The sequence below is a fragment of the Engystomops pustulosus genome, chromosome 4, assembly GCF_040894005.1.
Source record: "Engystomops pustulosus chromosome 4, aEngPut4.maternal, whole genome shotgun sequence".
Lineage (NCBI taxonomy): Eukaryota > Metazoa > Chordata > Amphibia > Anura > Leptodactylidae > Engystomops > Engystomops pustulosus.
The window spans coordinates 63,024,914-63,047,863 of NC_092414.1; the positions used below are offsets into that span (position 1 = coordinate 63,024,914).

Here is a 22,950-nt window from a genome sequence, read left to right on the forward strand (position 1 = left end):
CATGAGGAGTGTAAAGCTACAGACAGGTAAGTTCTTTATCTGGGAAAGCACTACAGGAAAGCACAGCAGATCTAGTGTGTTGTGGAAAACGCATAGATGCAGGAGAGCTGACATTGTGTGTAATAGGCATCTAATGGATCTCATCATCTCTGATCTGTGTCAACTCTCTTTCTATGTGTCAGATACTAGTACAACATTCAGAAGCTAAATGAAAGTGGTTATATTATCAGGGTACAGGTTTAAAAACACACTGTCAGCTCACAGAACTAGATGTAATCATAATGTGTCTGCTTAGAGAGTCCCCACCTTGTCTTATATTAATTTTTGCTCCTTAAGAGGCACTAGGTCTTATTTTCAGGGAATTCTTATTTTTCCATGAACAAGAATTTACATTTATTGGTGAACAAAAAATCATCCCCTAAAACATCCTTATAACTCTCCAAACTCTGAATTATTGAAATATCTGGCCCCATTCTCTCATGTTTAGCAATAGCACTTTCCTTAAATGACCACTTCATGTCCATGTAGCTGCTTGTAGCGCATTTGTCCTGAAACAGTCAGTGATTTTATTCTGCAATTCTTCACCCATGTCATAAACTATTTCAGCATCTAAAAAAAATCTACTAATACTAATGTACGGCTTGGGGGGAGATGTGGCAATGTCTGCCACTAGCTCTTATTTTCAGGGGAGGCCTTATATTTCTAAGATTGAACAAAATTGTACTAGGTCTTATTTTCGGGGGATGTCCTATTTTAGGGGAAACTGGGTATTAGCATGTTTATTTTGCTGCATACTCTGTCTGTGCATAGGATTCCTGATCAGATGAGCTGGTGGTCTCTGAATCTGCAGGAAGATGCTAGGGAAGTGCTACCGCCCTGGAGAAAACTGCATAGGCACTACAAGGCATGGACTAGCTTTTAGATGCATTAATAGAAGGATGTCATGATGGAAACATAGTAATAGGCAGGAAGCAATTCTGTATCAGAAGCCATAGAAGCCAGAAAACTCCAGGACTTTAAATTAAAAGAAAACAGAAGTATTCCTTTCTTCATACAGATTTCTTATAAACTGCTCGATAGGTGTACATTTAACACAGGTTAAGGGTTATCAGGTAAGTATCTTAGACACTGCTAGGATAAGGCCTGGAAGTTTAAAGGGAAAAAAAAAAGAAATGTCATCTTCTCCATTCATTGCAGCATTCCTGGCTGTCACATGTAATTTGTTATTGGCTAAACAAAGAGCTAATCCATCCAATGTTTGCCTGCTCATCCTGGCTGAGCAGGAAGTAATAATGGTCATGTGCTGAGGCAGCGGGATTAACCCTTCAGTACTCTCCACCAGCTTACTGCAAGACTTCTGCTCTTAATAGAGCAATACTAGGTACTGGACAAGTTAAGACCTGCCCATTCTGTGCAATTACTGGAATCATCCACCTTTGACCTTATGCATCTACAATAACCTTTACCTTACAAAAACCACAAACATACTGTGTCCTTACTTGGGCTCCCATTTCCTATGGCTCACTACTGACCTACATTCTATGCCAGCAGTGGCCATGATGGTCACAAAGAGTGGGAAACTAGGGAGATATATTACTTTCAATCTTCTCTTATCCACACAACTCATGTGTAATTCAAGAGTTACCTCTTCTTGAGCATCAAACATATTGCCTTATAGACCGGCCAGCCACATGTTAGTGCAAGCGTTTAGATCTAAATGCATTCGGAAAGGAGTAACTACTGATGTGTGAATCGCATTTCAAAACACAATCCAAGTGCACCATATGACCGTGGCCTAAGCCTTCCCAAGGATTTTCCAATAAAATCAGAGAATCCTTTTAATCTTCAGTTTAATCAAACAAGTAAATCACAAGGCTGGAAAAACTACACGCAGGATTAGGACCAGGAAAGGCCTTGCAAATGGAGCATTAAAATGGTTTTGCTTATACAAATGACTTCTGAGCACGTGGATAATGGAAGGAAATGGAGACAGCAGCACAGGTAAGTTACTGTATGTAGCAGAGGCAGGATACTACACTCCCTGCTGTGAGTAACATTACTCATCTGTAACTCACTGTGCTGCTGCACATCACAAACCGGTTATTAAAATAGATTTACATTAGTGACAAAACATTTAAGAGTTTCACAATACTTTTCCCTCATCAAAAACTATTTTAATGTATACTGTATTATAGTTTGCAGAGAATCTGTCAGATCTCCTGACACGTCTGGTTTTCCTATACATTAACAATCCTGGAACATCTTGTAATTCAGTTTTTCCTCTGTTTTTGTTATGTTCATGATGTCAAATTATTTATACATTAAATTGTAATAAAGAACTACAAGGGGAATAGCAAAATACACTCCTAATAAGAAACTTCTCCAGCATTGTATTTGATGAAGAACACAAATACTTTCTGAAGACTAAAACAGACCAAGACAGATTTTCCTTAAACAACGCTTAAATATAGTGGGATAGTGTAAACTTACTGACTACCTCTGATATATAACTTCCTTTCTCTGCTGTCTGCAAGAACACTGGAAAGCTATAGATAATGCATTACATGTATTACATGTCTAGCCCAGAAGAGAAGATACCAGCAGAACCCATCACCTCTGTATACACATCTTTATTTTTTAGATCAACACATGTAGTAGATATCTGAAGATTTTTTTTAAATCAATTGTTTTGGGAGCAAGGAAAAAGGTTGCTCTGATCCACAATCAAATGGGACAGCTGCAGAAATTGTTTTTACTGCCACATGTGAATATACCCAAAGAAGCTGGAAAATTCTCACACACTGAAGTAGCTAACAGAAAAGCCTTAAATGGCTGTCGGGGTATTTTCCAGCAAGAGACAAGTACATGTCATGTATTGTTGAGAATCATGGTACCGCCGCCAGGTCACAGGAAAAAGACTCCGTTATACAGCTCAGAAACCAGATTATTCCGGGTGGATTGGGGATGGCAGTGTGATTAAAGGGAACCTGTCACCAGGGACCCAATTTTCACCAAAGACAGGTTGCAAAAGCGCATTACAGCTGCATAGTAAATCTGCCTTTCTGCCTTTTCTAAGCATTTGCATTACAATATAATTGTGTGTTATAACTTACCTTGCTCCCGGACAGAATCCTGGGGTAGTCACAGGGGCTGGGCTTTGATTGTGACTTGTATATGCTGCAGGCTCCTCAGTTCTCAGCCCCCACCTTTGTGCTCCTGTACAGCTCCTCACTCCCCCATTGATGTTGGCTCACCAGGCTGTGAGCTCTGTACAGTAGTACAAAGGTAACCTGTCTTTAGTGAAAATAAGGTCCTTGGTGACAGGTGGGATTTGCCCAAGAGTTAAAGGGAACAACAATTCCACTAAGTGCGCAGATACACTAAGGGTGCAGACACACGGAGTGTTCTTGGTCCCTGTTTACACACACTTAAAATGTATGCCTTTTTGCAGGTTTACCATACATTTGGCTGGTTTGAATCAGTTTTCCTTAATTTCTGCCAGCTGTGAAATTGTTAATACAGCTCCTTACACTTCCAGAAAGGAAGAAACCTGGATTCAAAGCAGCCACACGCATAGTAAACATGCAAAAATGCAAGCGTTTTTAGTGCAATCAAAAACAGACCAAGAACACAGTGTGTGATTGCAGCCTTCGAGTACCCACAGACGTTAATGGCTAGACAAGTACAACATGGAAACACTTTTGCCTCATTTTTGCTTGTCCATTTGAAACTTTTAACCTTATGGTAATGGAATACATATGCATACAATGAGATATTGGTTGAGACATTTCAGCTGAGCAACGTGTGCATTAAGAATATTATGGCATCAATTCTTCTAACTATGTTTTAATCAATATACTACAACATCAATCACTCCTCCAGCACCATATGATATACATATGCTGTTATTTTAAAAATCTGTTCCAAACCTTTTTCCGCGTCATTTGCTGTCCAAGGTCCATATTTTTAGGTTGTAGCAGCCAAGATTTAACGTTGTTGGTAAAGTTTACCAGGACAAGTACTTTAATGAGGTCACCTGTATTGTACCTACCTTAGCAAACTTCAAAAAAAGTTTATGAGAGAAAGCACAATATGGGCAACCCTAATAAAGTATTGTAATTATCCTGTTAAACTTTCTTACATGCGGACAAGACCTTTAAGCATGGGGATTTCTCTCTGTAATATTACCTATGGCGAGCATCCCAAAATCCGTAGGACACACAGGACACTGGGATATAAAAGGAAGTCCAAGTAGCTGCACATGTGGATATCTTTTTTTTTTTTTAAACCCTGATTGGATCTAACCACCAGTTGGGGAAATATATAGAACATTTAGTCTGTTGAATACGAGGGTTTTGACCACTTTTGATACTGGATCTCATCATAACAAGTGCACTCCCAGGAAAGACATGTTACTTTTTTTTGAACACATCGTGCCATTATCAATACTGTCCCGCAATGGGGCTTGCTTGCCATTTTACAGCTATACAGCGCAATCATTGTCAAACGGTTAAGTGGTAACCCAGACTAAAGGTTAGAAAGATAGAAAACCCAGTGTAAAGGTTAGAGATAGATAGACAGCCCAGCCTAAAGAATAGTGGAGATAGAGAGAAAGAGAGAGTGAGAAAGATAGAGATAAGACTTTACCAGTTATCACCACCACTCCGTCTGTGTGCAGAATGAATACCTGCGCTTCAACCATGCTTCTACGATTTGTGTCTTCCCCCACTTGTACCTAAAGGGAACATTAAAAAGAAGAGTTTATTTTTTTTCTTAATTCAAAGCTTGTACAACTGTATTATTGACAGAATAGCAAATCCAATTTGGAACAAAAGGAGGCATTTATTCAGAGAAGCGAATCACATGGTTTTTTCATTATTAGAAAGAGGGAGGTTAAGCATCAAAACTAGGAAACACCAGTACAAGACAATTTCTTCTACTGCTATAGCTGCAGGCAGTTCAATGTACATCATGGCGTCCCTGTCATTCACATCATTTCTGCCACATCTGCAAAATCCAGGCTGTTTACTGTGGCATGTACTCTGCAGGTGCAGTAACACAGCTCTGAGAATACAAGTAGTAGCACAAGAAGTAATGATCCAGAAATAACATTACAGAATAGAAATATCTCTAAGGCACAAATCATTACAAAATTAGCAATCTAATAATCTAATACCATCAATTTCCAGAGGAACTGGGGACCACATTTACAAGACTAAATGGCCCTGAAGCTCAGGGAATATGGTCAGAAATGAAAACCACATAAAAAAAGGCGATATGTGGCACAACGTGATGTTAAGCCAAAAATAAATTTGATGTTCACAGAGATGAATTATTCTCCCTCCACTTGAGATAACCCCACACAATGCCACATTGCTCAGGCTGACTCCTGCAGGGCTCCAGTATCGTCTGATGCACGGATTACATGATCTATTTGTTACACCAGAACTAGTCACATGAAAATTTTATGAATGTTCCATGTAAATGAAACTTAATGTATTCCTATGGAAATAAACTGTACGAGATCGGTGAAATGGGAGATGTCAAGCAACCAGAACTCAGGTGGGTTGCTTGACATACAAGAAAGACTGACAAGAACAGGACTCCCACATCCCTTAATGATTAGAGCTTCACCCATTTTCTAAGGAACTACCCAAGATAAAATGAATGACTTATCTATCTGGTCAGGTCACATGACTGACCTGCTGCTCCATTTACTTAGAGGAAAGCAACGCCCATCCTCATGACTGGTGAGGTAAGATATCCCATGCCAATTAACATGTTATATTTACGATATCAACAGGGATTAGAGGGTTTTTGCACAGAACTTGTTGGGCCCCATCCACAGGAGCTGATGTACGGCACTCTGGAATCTACAAGAGCTCCATACAGATGAACAGGGTAGCTCAGCCATGCCTGGCCGCCTGCTCCACTAAACTAGGGTGCGACAAGGGATCTGACAAGGGTACATCGGGCGCCTCTATTCTCATGATCTGTGGGGGTCTCTCTGAGTCCCACCGATGAGCAAGTTAAGGCCTAACTCGTTTCTTGGCAGAACCCCCTTAAGACGATATTTTCTTTAAAGAGGTTGCACCAAGTTAGCAAGGTATTCCCTACACACAGTTTGGGAATAAGAAGCTAATATTTGAGGGTCCATCTGCTGTGATACCCACTTCACAAGAACAGGAACCCCAGCAATCAAGAGAATGGGGGCCTTTTTCTCATCCTCTGTCTCCAGGCAAAAGAAAGGGACGGTCAAAAGTTGCAGAGCACTGTACTTGGCCATCTTCAGTACTTCCATTCACTGTGCATTACAGATACTATCGAATGCTTGACCTGCCGGTCCCACACACACTTATTGATGGGGGTCCCGTTCAGTGACTAGCTTGTTACCCACAGGATAGGGAATGACTTGCTAACCTGATACAACCACTTAGGGTCCATGTCCGAGTCCCACTGAAACTGAAGAAAAAAGGGGCTCAGGTGAGGAAAGGTGCAATGAAGGTTCGGTTATGCAAAAAAAAACAAAAAAAAACAAAAACAAAACTGCAGCTAATAGATGTTGAACTTCTAAACTTCCCTTTAGAGACCAGTGCAATAGACCTGCTGCAAAGACAAATAAAATGATGGGATATATCGAGAGAGGAACAGATACAAATGATGAGGGTAAAGATTTGACACCCCCCCCACTCCCAACTATTTTTCCATCCCATCTTAATTTTAAAAGTCATAGGTGGGGTTTAAACTTAGTTTATGGAACACTGTGCTCTTGTAAGCAGCCAATGAAAGATCTACCTTAGGTTTTTTTCTGTGCTGTTAACCATATGAGCTGAATGGTACCAAGTAGGTTTATAGCTGTTCTCATGTGCCAATCTATAGGAGGGGGTCAGTCAGAACTTCTGACCTCTACTAGCATGGCTGATATCATTTTGTGGCATTGCCTGCCATCATGGAAAACACAATGATAACATCTGAGTACAGACAGTGTATACATAAAAGTGCAGAGCATCTCGCCTCCTGTACCGGTAAGCTTATTTTGTGCCAGCATTTTTTGGCACTTAAATCTGGAGGAGAATTTATCAAGAGAAACCAAAATGAAATGAAGAGAGTCTAACAATAACACTTTAACAAGACTGCTCCAAGCTATGAACATAAAGTACTGCACTGCAATTCCTAGTTCATGTTGGAATGAAGCCCACCACAGCCAGTGCTCGGCAGCCTGCCTGGAACAAGCCACATAAACATTCCTGTGTTTCCTTTAGTCGACAGGATACAGTTCTTACTGCACCTCCCAGTCTCTGCAACCCTGACTTGTAGGCTCAGAAATTTTAAGGAACATTACTGAAAAAAAAAAAAAAACCCCATAATAAAACTATTCACAATAGAATTAACATTCTTCTCTAAGATGCTTTCAGCAGCCTAGGAGAATGCACTGTCCACCCAGAGGAAACTTGATGTACTTACATAAGCCAAGGAGATCAGAAGATGGGGGATGGGGACTTCCTGGTGCCTGTGATATAACAAGTACTTGATATCACACTGCAACAAGGAGCTGTACTACTGATGGCTTTATTCTGGGAACTGAAAAAAGACCATCTGAATGGGAATAGTCATCAGCAGGGGAATCAATAGTGACAACACACAGACATAAGCACAATATGACCCATGGGACCCCACAGGCAGAGAGGCGGCCTTATGGGACCCTTAATAGAGTACATTTACACGAGGAATGAAATACCGATACTGGCTGTATAATCCCCACTTCACTAAGCGCATCAAAATACCACAACTTGTAAATTCAGTGAAGCCTTTTATTACATTGCCTTAAAACAGAGAGTAACAACATATGCCAAGTATGAACACAGGAGCATAACCACAAAGGTCCACGGATGAAAATCCATTAAAAACTTGGAGGAAAGTGATGGGGTGGGCATAGGGACACAACACGGTAAGTTACTAATACAGTTGACTTGCTATTACAGTGGATGGGAGTCCTATGTAGGGTTGAAGTGAGAGTTTTCACATAAAACATTTACCATCTACTAACAAAGAATCATCCACTCAGTCCTCCAATGGTGACAAATGGAGCTAAACCCCTATTTCCAGAACTGTGGTTTTCAGTCAGTCAATCTTAGACCTGAGTGCTGTAGCTCTACCATAACACTACATATGCACGGTTCTTGTACTGATGTCACTTCCAGAGTTCTATCACTTTATAGTAATTGATACCCAAAACATGCGAGGTCTTTTTCCCCTCTCCATGCAGTTGAGCATTCGCCAATATACTCCAATTTGTGGACAATCTATTTTTCCCCTTTACTACCTGATGCATCAGAACAAATAACCATTGCAGCCAATCAGCACTGATCTGTCAAGTGACAAGTTTTATAAATTGGAATCCAATGACTGTATCGATGTAAAAAGGGATTCTTTGAGATTTAGGCGTCATCAATATCATATTGGAGTGATGGGCATCGGGCCACCACCACCCACCAATAAGCTATTCAGACCCAGCATGTATAACAAAGCTCTGTGTAGTGATGGAGCCAGATTACAGGATACGATATTCACAATTTATTGTAAGGACAGTGAGCCAAACTAACGCTGCTACTCAAGATGACCGTGTGCTAGGACCAGCCTATAATAGTCAGCTTTTAAAGGTAAAATCTGAGGTTAGGACACCTTTTAACTATAATAATTATGTGGCTTTTCTCATCTGAGATTAAAAAGCTTGCAATACATTCTCACAGCTGTGATTCCATTAGGCTGAGTGAAGCAGTTATGGTGTATGGCTTTAATAACGGCAAGTCAAACTCATGACTAAGGACTATAAAATATGACTATAAAATCCTGGCTACGCACAGTCTAAGGTCATCCCAGTGCAAGTTCATCACGCTTCAAGAGAGCCCATCTATTACCGAGAAGAAAAAGGAACAGTCTGACCAGACCACTTCTAAGGAATGCTAAAAGTAACATCTTCAGGAGGCCAGAGAGAAATAACCCTCATTATACACTAAATAGGTCCATCAGAAAGAGCATTTCTAATATTAGGTCTTCTCCAGTCAACATAAAATAAATGACTAATACACAAAAAGAGCAGTATTGACGCAGGGAACATCGCTCATCTCAGCACCTGTCCATGTGATCTCATGGGGGGTCTTACAGAGACCTTTCCCTTAGTGATGGTCTAGACTGGAGGATCACTATGATGTACATCTGTCATAAGTATTGAGAAAAAGAGCAGCACTAAACCTCTGCACCCAGTTATGGCAGTGTACTATGGCCAAAGGCAACTGAAAATGTGTCAGATGTACAATATCCCGGACCTGGGCTTGTCCAGAAAGTTAAGACTTCAGAGTTCACAAGAGACAAAGGACAGCCGCCCCATGTACAGTGTCATCACCCTGAACTCATATCAGAAGGGCAGTTCAGTTTCGTAGGATTGAGGCTGCTATAGTCAGACCGAGGTTCATGCCCTTAGTGCTTCCTGAAGGCATTCTCACCACAAGGTCAAGCATTTGTGTTATTTTGTGTGTATTGGGGGGGATGGAACAATGCATTCCAGTCACCTCCAATAGTGCGTGCCAGGGAATTCCCAGGAATATGTGCGGAGTCGAGAAGAACAATTCTCTCTTATTAAGTTGATAAGTCTATAACTGGTAAGTCTAGAGAAAAGGTTCAGCCATAGATAGAAGGCCATTTAACAGTGAGTGACTTGTAAGAAAGGACACGAGAAGTGTCAGAATGGCAGCAGGTGAGGGATTCCTTTAGCTCTTTATAACACGACTACCAACTCAAATTACCATTACAGAGAATAATAAAGGAGAAAAGTTTCATAACCAAATCCAAGGCATGTTTATTCATTTCTAGGTTTAGTTTCCCTTTACAGTAAATCTAGCTTAAGTGTATTCTAAAAACATAATAAAAGCAAACTATGACCTTTCTATCCTAGAAAATACGACCTGTAAATGTCACCTTTCAGTGACTGAAGACTAGTGTTTATAGAGTACATATACTCACTATAGTAAAAACATACAACACTCCATAAACCTTTTTTGTTGTCAGTAAAACTTTCCTTTCAGGTTACCAAAAAAAGCCACATGATTCTAAAGGGAATCCTGCAGGCACCAGGTCTATGATAAAGTATCTGAAATACAACTAAACTGAAAAAAGATTTACTTTTCATAGTAGAGTCGGCATAATATAAACACCGATATAAAAACATAAAAGGCATATAAAAAATGTACTTACTAATTGTAATAATTAAACAAAAACGTGTGCTTTGTGGCTGAATAAGGACATGCTAAACCTACGTGCCCACTCTATACGCATAAGACACAGGGCGAACCAGACTCCCCTTTGCTCAGCATCACTTGCCTATGAGATTTCTGTGTCTCCACTGCCAGGCTGGGAAGAGCATGTTCCCATGAAGAAGTTGGGCTTGCCAGAAGCGAGGCACAGCGCCAGTACATAAACAGCGTGTACTCTGCTCTATCACACAGTGTTCAGCACTGTACAATGAACTGCAAAACCACATTCACAAGTACAAGACTGGCAAGAGGGTGGAAAATATTATGGAATAGTAAATTGACAATAACACGATGAGCACATGTCCTGGAAACACGTACATATTTACTACCATATATATTCGAGTATAAGCCGGCCAAGTAAAAGCCGAAACCCTTAATTTTAACTCAAAAACACTGGAAAAACCTATTGACTCAAGTATAAGGCGAGGGTGGGAAACGCATTGGTCACAGCCTCCACAGTAGATAGCCTGCCAACCCCCTGCCCCCTAGTATAATGCATGTAGGAAAAACAAACACTGAACTCACCTTCCGATACCCCCCGGCAGGTACTCTTCTATACAGAAATGCTCTGACATCGGCTCAGTGTCTCTGCGCTGTCTGGAGCATCGCTGTATAGAAGAGGACCTGCCTATGGGTGGCATCAGAAGGAGAGAACACCGTTTTTTTTTTTCTTGACTCAAGTATAAGCCGAGGGGAGGTTTTTAAGCACATTTTTGGTGCTGAAAAACTCGGCTTATACTCCAGTTTATACGGTATATTACATAAGCAAATTACATTTTCAGATAGCGAGACATACAAATATACTGAAAACTAGTGAAATAAACAAAGATTCAACCATTGGCATAAATAAGGCTAAAAAACAGACAAGCCATTGATTTTAACCTGCATTTACCAGGGAATGTCTGGTACAAAAGGATTTTGCACAAAACACAAATAACCAGCTCTCTTACCTTACCGCCATTCAAGTGAATGGTGCCCGGACAAACAAAGCAAAGTAAAACTTGTATCCAAAAAATATCCAACACAGTGTTCTTCTCCAAAACATTACTTTACATGTTTTATTGGTGGGGCAGCCCACACAATGGATAAAAACATACAAAAGATCCGATCCTTTATGTGAGCTGCCCCACCACTAAAACCTAAATAATGTTTTGGGGATTAAAACTGTGCTGGGTCTTTTTTGGATAAAGGATACAGTTAGTGTCAGATGGGGCATCAGTAAGTAATGTTCATATCCTTTTCCTAGCTGTGTATATGTGCAATCTCAGATCAAAAAAAAAAAAAAATCGCTTTTAAAAGCGATCAATTTCATATATGCAGCAGATGACAGGTTCCTATAGAGCTCTATTAACTGCAACCCTTCTTTTAGCTAAGAGTGACATTATCACATGTCCTTTAGCTTCCTAACATTACCAAAATGTACACAATGCAAATATCTGATCAAATGAAATCATAGCCGCTAACATGGATTTCTATTTCTCTTTATGCCTTTTAATCAGTTTTTAATGAAGCCTTTATTAGCCCTTGTAGCTTATAATCATACTATCCTTGCCATACCATATTCAGACCTCTACACACCAACCTTCTAAAGTGGAGTCTGGACAAACAATGTGAAAGGAGGAGACTACATCAAGTTCCCTCTGGGGACCAGGCAGCCAAATCCTAGTTCATATATGCGTTGGGACCGTTTTTCTCTTCAGTCACTTATATGGTAATCAAATTGTAACTGATCAGTTAAAATACCCACTGTTTTCAATCAACTTATAATGGCTTCCCTTCGAGTCTGCTTGCATAACATTCATTAGACTTCTGTTAAAGATGACAAAATATATATATATTTATATAATACACATATGCCACTCCAAAAACAGAAGACTATTGAAGGTTGTGCACTACCAGCTATGGACATTTTATCAGATCTGTAATACTTTCATAATTTTAGTGACTGAAGAGAATTATGGAGGAGTAAATACTGGTGTGAACTGGGCCTAATCTAAGGAAAAATAAAAAGGATATACAGTGGGATAAGCAGAACAAACCCTGCTATAATTTAGCAATACAGCATTAATACTAGTCCATGGAGGTCAAGAGAGAAAAAAGTATTTCTGCACACAAACCAGTGAATGTCTACTGATCAGCAATAATCTTATATGGACGGCCAGGTGCATACAGTAAATAGATATTTCTTATATTAGTCCCAGGCTGTGATACTGCTCTGATCTGGCTGATCACTAGCTGTCCTATACACTTAATGGATGATCTTATATCTGATACAAATATTATTTAGAAGTATTTACTATCTTCCAACTGATTTAGGCTGTAAAATCCTATAGAATCAGGAATGTGGATATCTGGAATGTGTATCCATTGTGTATCTAGCAGAAGCCGGAGCCATGCGAGAATTGCCATTAGAGAGACAGACGAGCACTAGCCTTTACAAGGCTCAGCTCACATTTAGTTGTTTGCACAGATATGGAGCGCCAGATGATAAGACTCTGACTCTAAACATCCATGGCCGCCATACAGCCAGAATGCACCAGCAATGTCCACAGCTTTGTACGTCATGAAGTTAGTCATTAACGATTCTCGTATATCCAACAATGGTTGAGGAACACAAACCCGCATGAGTCCCAAAAGAAGCTGATTATTTTAGTGGAATACAAAAAAAATTCGGAACTTAGAAAAAAGTTTTTCCTCCATCCAAACTTACTTTACAAGTCCTGAATCCAATAGCCATGTTCTCGTTTTTGTAATTTCTACCCATTAGGGACAGAAGGTTATACATTAAATAAAGCAATCGTTACTATACTGAACTTTGCAGCTTTCATTACCAGCCTTCCTGACATGTGACGTATCACCATTACACAGTTATTGGTTGCAGCAGTCAGACTGGGAGGCGTCAGAGAGGAACGGCAGAAGATCTGGGGTAGAACTAACATTCTAAGCAGTTTTAGAAGAGTCTATGGGGCTGGACAATCCCTACAACAAAACCAGAACGGCGCTGGCTTTCTGTGATAAGTTTATCACTAGGTAATCAGAGATCTCTATCATTTCTACTACAATGCAAAACATTTCTACATTGAAAATAGCTAGAAAATAATCACTTTTCAACATAAAGCAAATAACCCATCCAACATTGCCCAGGTAGGTACAGCCATGACGAGCAATAGAAATTTCCCAGCACTCGAAAAGTCATATATTTCAACTCACTTGAAATAGGACACCTGTCATCAGGTCTGTGCCACTAGTCATGTCACCTCTAACTGTTGGAGCAGCTCACGAGAATCCCATCCCAACCTTTATCTAGTCAATTCATACATTAATCATTATAAAATCATCTTTTCTTTATTATGTAAATTAGTCTGGTCACATGGTCAGAGGCAGTGATGTCACCCCTGTTCCCCCTCCCCTCTCCTCCCCCTGCTCATGTCTGTGTGTAATGTATAGTAAAGCATTTCTGGTGTGTGTGCTGCATCTGCTGACATGCTGCATCCTCCTAATACACATGTATGAGACACAGACATCAGCTACACATGTACCTGACATGTTCTGCTATAACATGGCTGCCTGGCTGTTGTAGTTTAGTTATTTTGCCTGACGGATTCTCTTAAACACACAACACAGGTGTATTTATGCCTGCGGTGTAACAGTAGCGTGCATGTGACATCAGATACAAGATTACATGCAATAAAGATACTGAGCCATAGAAAAATGGTAGCTGAAGCCCAATAAGGGGGAAACATTTCCCCTCTTAGACGCTTAGGGTTACTTGACCAGGGCCTATCGCTGCCCAGCTACAGCTAGTGTCAGACTGGTGGCCTCCTAGAGCCAACCCCAGCATTATCCTGGAGCTCCACTTTGGGATCACAAGGTAGTAACGATCATGTCATTGGCTCCTAGTTCGATTACTTCGCTTTTGATCCAGAATGCTCTTGGTTTCTGGCTCTGCCCTGATACCTTGTGGCTGACCCCTGTGTGGTCTTAGACTATGCCACTGACTGCCAATCTAAAAATACACTGTTGGAACAAAAAGGGAAATTCTCCCTGCCTGCATTACCCAGATTATGGCATTGAAGAACCAATGCTGCACCCAGCACCATACAGTTGTACTGCCCATTATGGAATAATATCTCAGTGCCAGGGGAAAAATGATGAAATCTTCATTTCACATGTAAATTCTACATCACTTCCCCTCAAATCCTCCCATCGGTACAACCTGATGACATAGTGACTACCTATAGTGCTGACTACAGCGTCTATTCATGTGATAGATTCTGGCAGCGAGTCAGGCAAAAAACATGGTTTCTTGTCTCCTCGGTGGTACAAGTTGGTACAAGGGGGTGGGGAGGGAGGGTGGCTCTCTACTTCATGAAATTAAAAGGATGGGGCAGTTGAACTCTAACACCCAGATTCTGGTTGGCTTACTCCCCAACATCTGCAGTCAGCAAAGAGTCAGGACTACAGCATACACATGAAATGGTTGGCCAATCCCATTGAAATCAGCAGGTTCAGACACTGCACAATTAATGTCTACTGCCCAGTCTAAATATGGGCAGGTGTAACACTCTCCATTGCATAGGGCAGTGGTGGCGAACCTTTTCGAGACCGAGTGCCCAAACTATAACCAAAATCCACTTAAGTGCCAACATTGCATTTTAAACAGTAACATATTGTTACCTGTTCTTCAACATCTCTCAATCATATCACCCCCCCAGAGGCAAAAAATACAGTTAAAAGGAGGGCACATTCAGACTGTCATTGTAGCTTCACTAAAGGGTCTGTCTGTACAGTAACAATGGTGGGTCCAACAGGATGACCTCCAAATATATTGCAATTCTGTCAACACCTTCTCACTTTTCCCGCAGTTCCAAATAGCCAATAAAATGTTGCTTTGAAATAGCGCTGAGAGAAGCATCTCTTAAATTTCCCGGGACTGCAGCAAGATTCGGTGGATTTGGTCCTGTTTGGTCAACTCTGTCCTGGGGTCGATGGCCTGAGTGCCCACAGAAATGGCTCCGAGTGCCACCTCTGGCACCCGTGCCATAGGTTCGCCACCACTGGCATAGGGCATAGGCTATAGTAAAAAACCTGTGGTAGAAGCAGTAGACGACTAATTTCTGACATGTAATAAAGACACAATATCTGCTCCTGTTCAGATTGGAAATGCAGACTTGAGCCCTTACACAAGCATTATTGCAGCGGCGGGCATGCCTGTCGGATATGAATAGACATATGCCAGTAGGTCAAGTTACAGTCCTCCTAGAGGAGTGCACAGTATAGAAGATGAAAGAAGGCAAAACTGCTCAAAGGGCAATGTCTACGGAGTCAGAGACTTACATAAACAAATATGCCTATGGATGGCACGCACTATGCAGAAGAATTCATTAGCATATATGATGTGGGGCCTCAGTACTACAAGTCAGGGGAGGGGGGCAGTACTTCTATAAATGGATAGAAGTATAAAATGGGAATAATGATCCACTAACAGCGGGCGATGGACACAAGGAACTAAAATGAGGTTTGTCATATCAAATCACATGGCCTGACATGTCACTAGGCACTGATGAAGGTGCCATACAGTGCACACAAGGAATGTCTATAGTTTCTAAATAATAGACGCTAACCTAGAATCTTATGACAAATGCTTGAAAAACACAAGCGTCATACCTTTCAAATTTTTTTTCAGTATAGCAGCTTAGAATGCCCTGGAGCTTTGCCAAACAGGAAAAAAAAAAAAAAGTATCCAAAAACATCCTCTTAACCCTGAAAGGAGAGTCTGGGCTTCGTTGTTAAATGCATTCGAATGAATGGTAGCTGACGTGCTATACTCAATTTTGATTCCACCAATCTGAAACAAATACTAAATATTAAAATAAACTCCTATGGTTAGGAGATGACAGGAAATAGAATCACAGGGCCATATGATCTGACATCATGACCTCACATCATGTCACCATGAGATAGGGAGGGACTTGGTTCGCATAATGACATCACTGAAGGGCCGGGTAACAATGTAATCGCCAACCCCTTCCAGTCATTTGACCTGTAGAAGGTGGGAATTTTCATGAGGGCTCTGCATTACTTGGTGTTCAATTGCATGGGGCTGGCTTACTGTGCCATCCTGAACCCACCCCTTTACGAAGTAATTCCCTCTACTGCCCAGAATCCCAAATAATAAAACAAAAACACATAGCTTAAAATTCTAACAGCACAAAAAACTCGGTCCAACCTTTCTAAAGACAACCACTTCAATGAACTTTTACCCATAGCACCCTGTTAAGTGGCGGTACAGTGGTGTCCCAATTAAGCAGGTAGGGACCGAATAGAATTACCACGCAGCTGGCAAGTCATTTCCAGGCTTACTCACTAATGACATGACCCCTGACATTTGAAAAATAATATGTATTCCCCATGGCAGGTCGGTTAAGTGGTACCTTGCGCTGGATGCCATCTATAGATAACTAGAAGTAACAGGACAGGCCAGGGTTTAGCAACTCAAGTACCTTCCCCTGAAGTCTTTGGTAAGCAGCTCCTAGCGCTGTTTTAAAGGGTGACAGGTCCTCTTTCAGAGTTATCTAATGTACTTGTAGGCGGCCATCAAAGACTGACCCATCTTAAAGCCGCACAGTGGAGCCGGAAGCACGTAAAGGTCTGTGACACATCAAATAAATGTTGCTGCATTTATACCTTCCCTTCCTGCTTATACACAAGGTCAGACACTGTAGTGAGGAAAAGATTAATCTTCCACATAAAAAGAATAGTCTCAGACACTGTTCACATCAGGAGAACTGCATGATAAATAGATGCCAGGAAAAGAAGCTGAAATTCCTTCAAGAAGCCTACAATGTATTCCAGTGACTAAGCAAATGGTGCAACAGGTCTTACACAAAAATTATACATTAGAAAGCATGAGACAAACTACAGGTCATCTAAAACACTGGGGAAGGGACATTTTAATAAAAGTGAACTTAATGGCGTTAGGATCATCTGTTTATACCCTGGCAGCGCCTTCTACAGTCTACAACACTGCCATATAGCTTTCTGTTTGTGGTAAACGGATGCACACCGGTCCAACATGGTCCAAAAGTACACTCACAAGGCCGACAAAAGTGATTTGAAGGAGAGGTCATTAGAAGTTATTGCAACAAAACCCATTCAACAAGATGTAAACCAGGCCTTGGTAAGGAGAAGCTCAATTACCGCACTAAAAATTCAGTTCAACTCAAAATAAGCAAACATGTGAAAGCCTTCTTACTCCCAAATGAAAAAAAGAATCTTATAAGATGGTTAGATGAATGTATTTTGCTACCACATCATTACTACTTATTCGCTGCGAAACTGCAGTGTGTGACCAAGAACTTACGGTCCATTTACACTGGTTTGGCACGGCTCAGAATCCAGAAAAATTCTAACAATTGGTCAGTAACAACAGTGAGAAAATGCAATAAAATCATAGTAGATTATGTTCCATCGATAAATCCTACGGTCTTGTTCCAGAGGAAGGCAAAAAACCCTTACAAGTACTTAAAGGAAACCTACCACTTCTGATGGTAGGTATGAGATGTAAACACCGGGCACCAGCTCAGGGCGAGCTGGTGCCGGAGCTTACCTTAGCGAGTGTTTTAAACCGCTATATCGCGGTTTAAACACATTTTGATTTACCTCTCCGAGGTAGCTTCGGCACTGCGCGCGGCCATGCGCGCGTGACGCCTCCGGCACTCCGTATGGAGGCGCGCGCGCGCGCATGGCCGCGCGCAGCACCGAAGCTACCTCGGAGAGGTAAATCAAAATTTGTTTAAACCGCGATATAGCGGTTTAAAACACTAGCTAAGGTAAGCTCTGGCACCAGCTCACCCTGAGCTGGTGCCCGGTGTTTACATCTCATACCTACCATCAGAAGTGGTAGGTTTCCTTTAAGTCATCGCCCATCTGCAGGAGGGCAAGGGCCCCACACCCTTGGTCATACTAGTTTTAAAAGAACCAAAAACTGTAATAGGCTTGATATAAGACAAGGCATTTTAAACAGTTTTCTGCTGCCAATTACATTATATTCTGTCTTAGACCCGCCGCACATGGACCTTATGAGCACATGGAAATGGACTGAAGTGTTGCTCAGACCCTGCCGATCCTGCACAGTGGACGGGACTCCTTCCATCATAGCGAATTATGACGCAAGGAGTCCCATTCTGCCTGCCTGACTGCCGTCTTTAACAGGGTAGGCGCTGCTGTTTGGCCAGCAGACGACACAAAGCCCTTCCAATATAATATCTCTATGATGGAAGGACTCCTGTCCACTGCACTGTACTCATCTGTAGAACGTGACCAACACATGGGTTCGTTTCCACAGACCGAGCATGTTAGTGAAAGAGGGGGCTTGAATAAAACAAGATCTTTTCAGGTGAACAGATTCCAGCAATGCAGAAGCCCCCCTGGGGAGAAAACTCATCATCAATCCTGGGATTAGAAAACTCCTTTAAATAAGCACAGAGCTAAATTCAGTGGATCTGAAGGGCATTTATCTGCCCCTGCAGACGTCTCACACCACCGATTTCTGTTCTTACCTCTGTGGGTACATACAGAATGTGTATTGTGTATTGAATGTTATGTAGAATACACATATCGGCCATCTTGTATTTAGCCAGAACAAACAAGGGATAAGTACCCAGTGTGTACTTTCCCTGGATGCATTTTATCTCAAATTTAACAGGTTTATTGGTGATCATTAACTGTAATTTAGCTACTATGCCTAAAAGAAAAGAGGAAAAGTCTGAAACACACCCACTGTGTCCAAGGTAGACGTCCTGCTCCTTGGCTGGCTTCTGTGTATAAAGTCTATGTCAGGCTTGAAGGTGTGTCAATATCTAATGTCTATTACATGGAGGGCAGTATCATTAGAAATTCCAGGCCTATCGCTCGCATGGCAGGCATTATGGCCTTGTGTTTACCGCTCTCCCCAAGCACGGTGCCTCTCATCTCTATTAGTAAAAAGGGCTAAATAATGGAAAGTTCAGCGCAGCACAGCAACTTGGATGGGTGCAAAGTCCCTAAGCACTCTGGCTAGAGTGCCCTCAATATGAATTTCCAAAAACAGGCAGCACTCCGAGCTAGTGTTCAAATCGATGGGGTGTCTTTATTCCATTTTAGTAAAAAGGGCTGCTATGCACTCTTACCTCGGCTGCAGAGGTAAAACGCTGTATAGGCAATGAAAATACTGCACCCAAACAGAGACCATGAGCGGGCGGAGGTGTGACACCGGACTGCAGCGAAGGACAGGTATGGGCTTGGGGGGTTATCGTATATCAGCCTTCCCATAATATAATAGAAATCTACACTTCATGCACTCGGTCATTAAAGGGATTGTCAGGTGTTAGAAAATGTAATAATGTGGTCTCCAGATGGTCTAAAAATCTCCCCAGCGGCACCATTCCAGCGCAGTGGTACCAGACTGTTAGTATACAGAGACTAAGGCTCCTTTCAGACGAATGGACTTTTTTCCACCGTATGTACGACCCGGCTGCACGGCTCCCTATGGAGAGGTGAGTATCTCTTCTCCATTACCCTTCTCTAGCCAGCGTCATGCTACACCCAGGATCCGACCCGGGTGTAGCATGCGTGCGTCTGAAAGCGGCGTAAGTGGTGGCATCACAGTGATAGTTCACAACGATTACAGCCTTTGGCTGAAGCTCTTATCAGGCTGTAGTGGGTGCACACTGAGGAAACAACGTCATGGCCAAGACTTTGGCGAGGAGCTCCGCGCCGCTTTACTGGAGTGCCGGAGAGAGGGATTAGGCCTTATGTACATGAAATCTGTTTGCTTTTCCTGTCTGTGTGTCAGCAAAGACCGACAGAAATAGGACCTGCTCTAAAAGTCGGATCTCTCATGGAATACCAGATGATCCCTTTAGACACCACAGGTTAACAGAGACATCTACTGATATGTCAAAAGACTGTATCCATGGGGGTATAAAGACACCCACCAAAAGATAACAGTTCTTTAGCACTGTCTGCTACTATGGACTGCTAGGCTCGGTCTTGACATGTGGGTGACCCAACACAAGATTCTGGTCATTATAGGTGTATAACTGAAGTCTTGTATTGAGACCCCTTTATTTTTTTTTAGACAACTGCAAAACATTAGATTTTATAAGCTTCTATATAGCAAACCAATGGCAAAGCGAAAAGAGTCACAAATTAAAAGCCCAAAGCATATTTTCTATTATGTCACTGTTACATCTGAGAAGCCCGAAGCCTCATAAAATGGCTATGATGAAATGCACAGAAATAAAGAGTCTAAAATCAGAGAAAAAGGAACAACCAGGAAATGTGATGTTTCGAGTGTCTTCAGTACAGCGTCCCCCCCACCAGTGATGCCACAGACATGCTCACTGGACTCAAGTGGAGGAACAAAGCCCTGACGTCAATTACTGGAGATTCAGCCCATCACAGGCCTGATCATCACAGAGGGGACACACACACACTGCAGGTTATTCCAGGAGCGCACAAAGGCACAAATCCATGCAAAGAGACCCCTGCGCTGGGCTGCCACTGCCCATAGGTGCCCCATTCACACACAGCAGGGGGGCTGCTATTGACCACTGCTCATCACAAAAGAGCCGTTAGGGATTGATGAGAAGATAAGGAGGGAGGGGGGCTGGGACCACTTATATAAGAGCACGCAGGAGCCTGTCAAACTCCACGGGGTTAATAAAGGCCAGTATGAGCGGAGGATGTCACACCTATACAATGTATGAGGCTTCCGCCCACAGCCCATGTCACAGGGCAGGGTGCCCAGTGATTCACTTCCCAGCAGGGACAGGGCAGGCCATGGTCACACACAGGCACCAGTCCTCCCCCTCCATGATATAAATAGGGTCTGGGGGAGGTGGACACATTAACACTATGGATGCCAGGGAGGCCCAAGAGTCACCCACACCTGGCAGATAAACAATGAAGAGCCATAAACACACTGGATAGCTGCCAGCCAGCCCCTGAAAAAGAGGTTCTGCAGCAGCAGTGGCCAGAGAGCACTCCATGATAGTGGCTGGTCATGTGATGTATTACACATGTGTACATGGTGGCCCCCTGCGGAGAGGTGATGGGGTCAGCAGCAGACATGGAGGAGGGGCAGCCCCCGGACAAGTAACACATGACAATACACACATAAACATGGGGCAAGCGGGGGGAGGGGGCGATGGCGCAGGCTCCTCTTACCTCCAGCTCCACCTCCTGCGAGGCCTCTGGCCCGGGCGCTGCCACAGCACAGACTTGTCTCCCTCCTCCCCCACCGTGTGTACGGGGGATTAGCCCAGCTTCTTCCGTCAGCGGCTCCTTGGAGCCCCGGGTGCCCCTCCAGCGGCCAGGCCCATGTCTCTGTGTCCTGCCTGTGGGTGCGGGCGCCTCCTTTGTGTAGCAATCAGCTGGCGCTCGGTCTCTCTCCGGTGCCTCTGCGTCTCCCGGTCTCGGTGTCTCTCAGTGACCGTTGGGAGGGGCTCCCATGGAGTCACGTGACGCAGCACGGGCGGGGCCTTCGGCTAGTTGGGGCGTGACCGTCTCCTTCTGCCTTGGCGCGAGCCGCCGAGACTGCGCAAACTGCCGCATGCGCCCTGGACCGGTCTGGTGACTTCATAGCAGGCTACGGCTTTGTCGCTAGCAAGCAGTAGGAAGCCATTTTGTTGGTGGAAAATTAAAGTTCTCAAGTTCTTTCGATTTTATTTTTTTCCCTCTCTTACTTCGGATAACGCAATGAATATATGTGTTAAATCCATGTTATAAAATGATGATGGAGTATTGGTTCACTTACAACAATTTATGTGAAAACTTAGACATGCTGTTTACGCCACCTGCTGGTGGGAGAACAAGTAGCACCTTGTAAAACCATACAAGGGGATTTTTTAACTTTTAGCTTGGTACAAGTAGGGCAGGTTTTAGACAAAGTGGGGCCTTGGGCAAAACTAAAAGTGGGGCCACAAAACAAAACTATATGAGTCACAGTCAGTAAGAGGGTCCTTTAGCCCTGCACAATAATAACATTATGTAATTACACACAGTAATATTGTAAGGAAATCTGTAATATGGGGCTGCAGAAGAATTTTATAGGAGATAGACAGATGATTGGTAGATTGATGATAGAAGATAAAAAGAAAAGCTAGATAGATAAATGGTAATATAGACAGATATATAGATATTAAATAGACAAATTATAGGAAATAGATAATAGATACATAGACAGGAGATAGATGATAAACATCTTCACCCAGACATTCAATCAAGGGGTATTAGCAGAGCAACACATCCTCTGCCCACAAAAGTCCACATGAGAGGGCCCTTTAGGACAGGGGAGCTTGGGCAAATGCCCAGTTTGCTGCCCCCTAACACCAGCCATGTGGACAGATATAAGCTCTATGGACCCTCAGCAATCTGGAGAACAGGGCTACATGCTCACTAATGGACCACAATATCGTGGGAACTATTATTGGCTACTGTAGCACACCAATACTATTTTGGCTACTGAGGAGCACCATTCCAACATTGTTAGTATATTGGCTAGCGTAGAGGCACTGTTACTGTGCTGGCTAATTTTGGGGGCATGGTTACTATATTGACTATTATGTGGGTTCCATTACCATATTAATTACTGTTT

The 22,950-nt window shown here is 42.5% G+C and overlaps 1 protein-coding gene across 3 annotated transcripts in view; it reads right to left on the reverse strand.

The window, feature by feature from the left end:
* Window positions 1–21,877, reverse strand: part of AFF4 (ALF transcription elongation factor 4) — a 57,110-nt gene extending 35,233 nt beyond the window's left edge. Inside the window, exons 1-2 of one of the 3 annotated variants that reach the window (XM_072146093.1) lie at window positions 21,522–21,877; window positions 4,648–4,735 (exon numbers count right to left, since the gene is read on the reverse strand). The gene's annotated coding sequence lies outside the window, so the exon portion shown is untranslated. The remainder of the gene's footprint in view (window positions 1–4,647; window positions 4,736–21,521) is intronic. The other 2 variants (XM_072146092.1, XM_072146091.1) reach the window with 2 other exon arrangements.
* Window positions 21,878–22,950: the final 1,073 nt, after the last annotated feature.